The sequence below is a fragment of the Morus notabilis genome, unplaced genomic scaffold (genome assembly GCF_000414095.1).
Source record: "Morus notabilis unplaced genomic scaffold, ASM41409v2 Scaffold50, whole genome shotgun sequence".
Taxonomy (NCBI): Eukaryota; Viridiplantae; Streptophyta; class Magnoliopsida; order Rosales; family Moraceae; genus Morus; species Morus notabilis.
In genome coordinates this window covers 191493-198187 of record NW_010358085.1, presented here as the reverse complement: position 1 = coordinate 198187, position 6695 = coordinate 191493, and the positions used below count along the sequence as shown (strand labels likewise).

At 36.7% G+C, this 6695-nt stretch overlaps 1 long non-coding RNA gene across 1 annotated transcript; it reads right to left on the bottom strand.

Moving 5' to 3' along the window:
• Positions 1-4795: 4795 nt before the first annotated feature.
• LOC112090368 lies at positions 4796-6009 on the bottom strand. Its single transcript, XR_002901623.1, has 3 exons — positions 5609-6009; positions 5265-5451; positions 4796-4905 (listed from the first exon to the last, which is right to left on the bottom strand). It is a non-coding gene; the product is annotated as an uncharacterized LOC112090368 (long non-coding RNA).
• Between the last annotated feature and the right edge of the window lie 686 nt (positions 6010-6695).

Sequence of the window (6695 nt, the reverse complement as noted above, 5' to 3'; positions counted from 1 at the left end):
CGGGACACCCCTAGGACACCCCCGGCGCAGCCCCGGCACACCCCCGGAGCACCCCCGGGGCACCCACAGGGCACCCCCGGGGCAACTTCAGGCCACCCCCAGGAGACCCCCAGGAGACGCCCAGGAGACCCCCGGGACACCCTCGGGGGCACCCCGGGACACCCCCGGGGCACCCCGAGACACCCCCGGGGCACACTCGGTGCACCCCCGGGACACCCTCGGCGCACCCCTAGGACACCCCCGAGGCTCCCCTGGGACACCCCCAGGGCAACCCTGGGAGACCCCCAGGGCAACCCCGGGACACTGTCGGGACTTGTTCGTGACTCCAAACATGCCTAAGAGTGTTGCAAGTTGCTCGTTAATTATATAGAATTATGAAACTACTGAAAAAAAATTTCCTCAAGAAGCTTGTCAGACCCGTTTGGAACCCGTACCCAAAAATAAAGAACAACCCATTGAAAAGAGCTTAAGAGAAAAATATTTGGAGAATTATTTTGGAGAATTTTAGGGTTGTTTTTAGGATTAATTTACTTAGATTTTTAGGATTTTGTTTTAAGAGAAAAAATATTGTGAAAATTTAAGATTGGAGAGTTTGGAGAATTGTTATACCTCTGCATGAGTTTTTCTTTGTAATTCTCCTAACTCTATTTTTTTGTGAGTTGAGATGTTAGAACTCTTGACTTTTTATATTTTTATTATGTTTTTGAGTTTTCTTGCTAGAGATAAGATGTAGCCTAATCATGATTTTAATTTCTTTTATTTAAATTATTCATGTTTATTTTAATTTTTCACCGTTCTTAATGCTTTTAAAAAACTAATCACTATTTAGATGAATTGTTAATCATAATAAAATTGGAAAGGGGCTTACGTGCCAAGTTCATCGTCCTCCATAAGTCATAGAGTGTCAATTCTCATATCAGATCGCAAAACCCAAGGTCTGCCGCTTTGCCACCCAAACCTCAACACAAATCCCCAAGATCGCGATGTAAACAAGATCGCAACTCCTTTGGTGTCGCCCTTCTTGACACTAGTCATCATCGAGAGCGTTGGTTCAAACAATGCTCGGCGTGACTCAATTCACCATTCGTCAGAAACCCTATGTTCAATGCTTAGATTTAATCGCTACTGACCCCAACCAGATCATAACCCTTTTATCGTCTGTCACTTGCCGATGCTGCCCTTTTAGTTTTCCCAATTTGGTTACATCAGCCAAGAAAACTCGCATGGTTTAGTTTGCAGGCCTCCAAAAACATTAGCATCAGAATCCTTAGGTCTTGTCTTTCCCACATCTGAGTTCGTCTCTACTGATTTTGTTGCCTTAGCTTTGCGGTTGTGCTTCTCAATAGATAAATAATTCACTTCATACTTTGAAGCGTCAATTGTTGGATCCTTAATCCAACGTTGGACTTATATGTGAATAATAATGTGTTGCGGACTGTCATATAAGGTTAAGCCCAATTAAAAGTGATCTACTAAGATTTGGGTATTTTGGGCTTTAATGTATTTAATAGGGTGTGAGCTTTTAATGTGTAGAGACTTAAGGGTGATTTCTATTTTTATAGTAGGCTAAAATAAAAATACCAAAAGAGAGTAGGGAAGTTATCTATATATAACGGTTATGATCCCCAAATCGCACGTTACATTCTATTCCTTCTGACATCCCATCATCCGAGAGAGTACAGAGAGAAAGTTAAAGGATTTTCTAGGAAAACGTGTTGATCTGGAAGACAAACTGCACAAGTCTAGAGAGAAATCAGTCGATATGGATTCAGGTACGCTTCCGCTTACAAATTTATTAATTCTTGATGATCTGACATGAATGTTCTTGACTTTTAGGTGATGGTTTTCACCAAATCATTGATTACTAACATCAATTCCAAATTCTTCTCCATTGATCCCATTCACGCACGCCCAAGAAAGTGTTTTGATATCAATTGATAGGAACTTAACTTGAAAAGAGCAATTGAATAGAAAACTAGCTCTACATTAATGAAGTAATTAAAAGCTTACAAAGAAATAACAATGGTGGTATACGAGAGACCACCCGCTCTCCCAAAGTTTTTCCAAATTTTCCACAAATCAGACCTGTTTCTCTAACCACTAATCCCTCCCTTAATCAACATAAACCCCTAAAACGGTCTAACATTATTCCCAACAGATTACACTGTTATCAACTAGCCAAACTAACTTCTAGGAGCCTATCAAGATGAGAGTTCAAACTTATTAATATCTATAATAGTTAATTGATATGATAACAATAGCCGAAAGGGAAGCCAAACAGAACAACAAGAACATATTCCACAACAAATAAGGAATCGGGTAGTGTCATGGCATAGAGATAGTCTGTCAAATGCGTCTTTAAACATGGATGACCTAAACAAAGAAATTAGTAGCCAAAATTCTTGACTGCAAAAATTTTAAGCATCCAAAATCTTGCAAAACTAGCAAATTTGTCATGCCAACTACATTTCAACCGATCTAGGAAAAGAAAGCAGTTTGCATACCCATAGTTGTGTGCATACCCATAGTTGTGTGTGTGTGTGTGAACTCCAAAAGAAGAATGATAAATAATGGAATCACAGGTACACATAAAGATTGGTGTATAGCAACCAATGCAGCGCCATGGATTTTTTTTCTTGGTAGAGTACTATTCCAAAAATGCCAAGTGTTCAAGATATTTGATTTATTAAAGGCAGCGTAAAAATGATGGGTAACAGTTAAACCTAGTAAGTGAAGAGAAAAGAAAAAATGGAAATCTTCCGCAAAAATACCTCTGGCTTTAGGTCATGGATAATGACACCATGGCAATGACAGAAATAAAATGCACTCAAAATCTAAACCATAACAGCAATTGCATCTTCTTCAAAATATTTTCCACCCTTTATGAAGATAACAAAAACATAGGTAGTAAGAAAAGCGAGAAAAAGCCCAACATATTAGGTGAAATTCCAGCATAAGAAAAAAAAAGGGAAGATAGAGTAATCCACTAAGGTAACTATTCGCTGACAGAGGCAGTATTTTATTCCAGCCAATACTTTAGTCCTGCGGTGTATAGCAATTGTTGTCATCGTATACAAAAACATCTTTCATGAGAAGCAAATTGATGGTTTCAAGGTCTATTTTTACAAATAAATTGTATTAACAATTGCGAATCTCGTACTTCAATCCAAAGAATATGGAAGGTAGTTTTTACCGAGGATCGATTACTAATAGGTTCACAAACAATATTACTTATTTTCTCAAGTTGAACCAAAACAAACGTCGAAGCCAATGCTCATTTTGGTTGATAGAAATCACCTATGTTTCAACAGTTTCACAAAAGTAAGCCATCATACAGATATAGATGCTCTCATGAACATATATGAACCAGAGCATAATCTATCATACGCAAATCATAGTGCCTGTGCACATACATCTGATATGCAATAAAACACTATCTTTTACACATACTAGCATAATTTTCAATACCACCCTTTACCCGTAGAGTATAACATATACAATCCACCATTAAGTTGACAAAGTAGAAATAGACTTTAGAGTTCAAAACTGTTGGAAAAAGTCAAAGTTCGAGGTCAAGTTTTCTCACTCTTTGAAGAAACTACCATATATAAATTGCTACCATCATCAAAGTTCAAGAAGAAACCACAAGAACTGGCAAATAGAAACTCACATTTAAATTATATATAACTGAATGAACTTGCTAAACAGAAACCAGATTATAAACGTTCCAAAACCAATTAAAAAGAATGAATTTTGATTTTACTCTTCAGCAAGATCATAATGAGCTCCAAACTGCATGGAGAACTCAAAATTCTTGTCCAAACAAATATCACAATAACTTCTCTAAAGTATCGAGGGAAACAACAAAGATGAAGGTTTTCAATTTCACCTGAACAGAATTGGTGACAAAGTGATAAAGGATTTATTTCATACAGAACTCAAAACAAAGATGGTGAGTGTGCTCAATCCGGCAGGTCTCTCTTTGATAAATTACCTAATTGTATTTCTTCTTTTCTTCCTCTTCTTCAACAAATGTTTAAACAGATATTTATCTGTGTTTTATAGTGTTCTATTTTAGCTTCTAGACTATCCTATTTGGATTTGGATTGCCTACGTAAAAATAAAGTTTATTGAATGAGTTGCAAAATATTGGAATTATCCCTTACTTAATTTCTTCATTTTCTCTCCCTGCAATTCATTCTGTGGGTACAAAAGATGGTTTTCGCATATGATAGTTTGATTACCTGCAACATTTTCAATGAGCTGCATATTTCAAATTGTAAACAACACATTTAGCCAATAGAAAAAAAAAATAAAAAAAAATAAAAACTTCCTTCTTTCGTAGATTTATGAAGAAGCAATCAATACTTTCTACAGTGATAACAAATTCATGAATACACACTGTCTAGAAAATGAAAGAATGAACTGAGTCATCACAACAACCAAATCTAAATTTAGGGAAAAAAATGAATAAGGAAACAAAAATAAGTAAATGAAACAATAAACCACTCATATCCTCAGGTATGAAGCAAGAAATTCACAAACCCTAACTTGTAACTTAGAAAAAAATGTAGAGCTTTATTATTATATATGTTCAATGATACTATACAAAATTGTCTTTAAGAAAGAGAAACCGATAGCAAGAGAACTGAAACATTTCAATCAATTTTCAAATACAACGATAACCTCAAACCATCAAGGCAAAGAGTAAGAACAGTAAAAAAATAAAATAAAAATGAAGATATAAAAAATAAAGTTTACACAACTTCTTGAGAAGTGCAAGGATTTTGGGAAAATATGAAGAAAAGAGAAATGAACCTGTAAATCTTCAAAGCTGATGGTTCATGGATTGCTTGCTAAGAATCTTCCAAAACCGCCAATGGAGGCCACATTTTGGAATCACTACTGTCAAAAAAAGAAACGAATAATTGTTTATGAGATTTTGTTACATTACTTAAATATTTTGCTCAAAGACATATTCTCTCATGAAACACCAAAAGGACCAAAAGGTAAGATTTGTTGTGCTCAAAAGGTATGATTCGTTGGTATGAATTGTTTAAGCAGCATGAAGGCTTCAATTTTAATTCCAAAGGTAGTGTTGCCTGTATATCCCAGCTTCTTTGTGGAAAATATTCAGTGAAGATAAATTTAAGAAGAAAAATGGTTTATTATAACATTAGAAATAATCAATGATTAAAAGAGGGGAAACATCTAAACAAGAATGACGTAAGTTCCGACGAAATAATCAATGGTGGAAGAGTGACCTAGAGACGTTGAATCCTTCGAGGACTGCTGAGGAGCGGCGGAGGAACTAATTGCAAAGACGGAAGTTCCGACGAATCGCCGGCAGAGAGCGGCGTCGAGGCGGCGGTGGAAGCTTTTAGAGTCGAAGAAGGATAGCTGAGAGAGCTGCGGTCTGAGAACCGAATCGACATGGCTCTTCTTTTCAAGCTTTTGGAAGAGAGAGAGAGTTGAACAAAAGTTATCAGAAATGAAATTAAGAAGAAAAAAGAAACACAGTAAGCACATTTTGAAGAGAAAACAAACTTAAAGGATGACAATGGTGGAATTGAAAATGAAAATTCGTTTGAAACGTATTTTCTCATACCACAGAAACGTACGAAGATCGTCAGATCGGCTCCTTCGGTCATGTTGATCGTGACAATGGAGGAAAAAGGAAGTTAGAGCGAGAGAGAGAAATCGGCGACGAAGCAGATCGGTGAGAGCGCCGGATCCTTCCAAATAGAAAATTGTCTCCGGTCCCTTCCCATCGATTGTCGGAGAAAATTTCTGGTGATCCTTCTTGCAAATTGACAGTGAATCCCTTGCTGAAGAGAGGTGAGACAGAGATAGATGACCGGTGAGGAACATCGGGCGGCGAAACTCTCCGGTGAAGGCGAGGATGAGATATGGCCGACGATGGAGCCTAACGGCAATGGAGGCAAAGGGGAGAGAGAGAGAGAGAGTAGATGGATTTGGGATCGGTGGTTTTGGGACAACTGAACGATTTTCAAGCTACTAGCCGTTTTACATTAGCAGAAAAGCGACTAGCCGTTTTACATTTAACAGTCAGCACTCAGCAGAAAAAGTTACTAGCTGTTTATTTATTTATTTATTTATTTTTCTTTTTGGAATTTTGAATTTTGAATTTTGAAAGGGGGTATTTAAAGTTTAACCACTAGACAAGTCAATATTGTAGATTCACAAGTTAATACCCGTAATTACTGCATAATAAAAGTTAATTACAATAATTAGTGATTTTCTGACGTAGTCCTCCTTATTCCGGACTACCGATAGGCTTTGTTTATATCACTTGTTTGATTAAAATACAACGGTTTATAGGCTAAAGTTACTTCTTTACTGTTATTTTACGCGTTTTATTTGAATTTATTTGCTTTTGAAAAAAAAAATTGAAAACTCTCCCATTTAACTCTTTATCTCTTTTTCAAATCTTTATTTGGGTTGTTTTTGTCCGATGTTCATCTTCAAGATATATTAAAATCTCATTCAGTTAGCAGATTCAAGTTATCTCTAGTTGTTTTCTTCTTTCAAGTCTACAATTCCATTTTCTCACAATCATCATAGATACAAAATAAATAAACAACTTTTTTGATTTTCTTTAGGAGGGATCGAAGTTCTTGTTTAGCTTCAGTCTTTCACTGTCGACCTTGTCGCCGGCTTCGATAGAGTTAGAG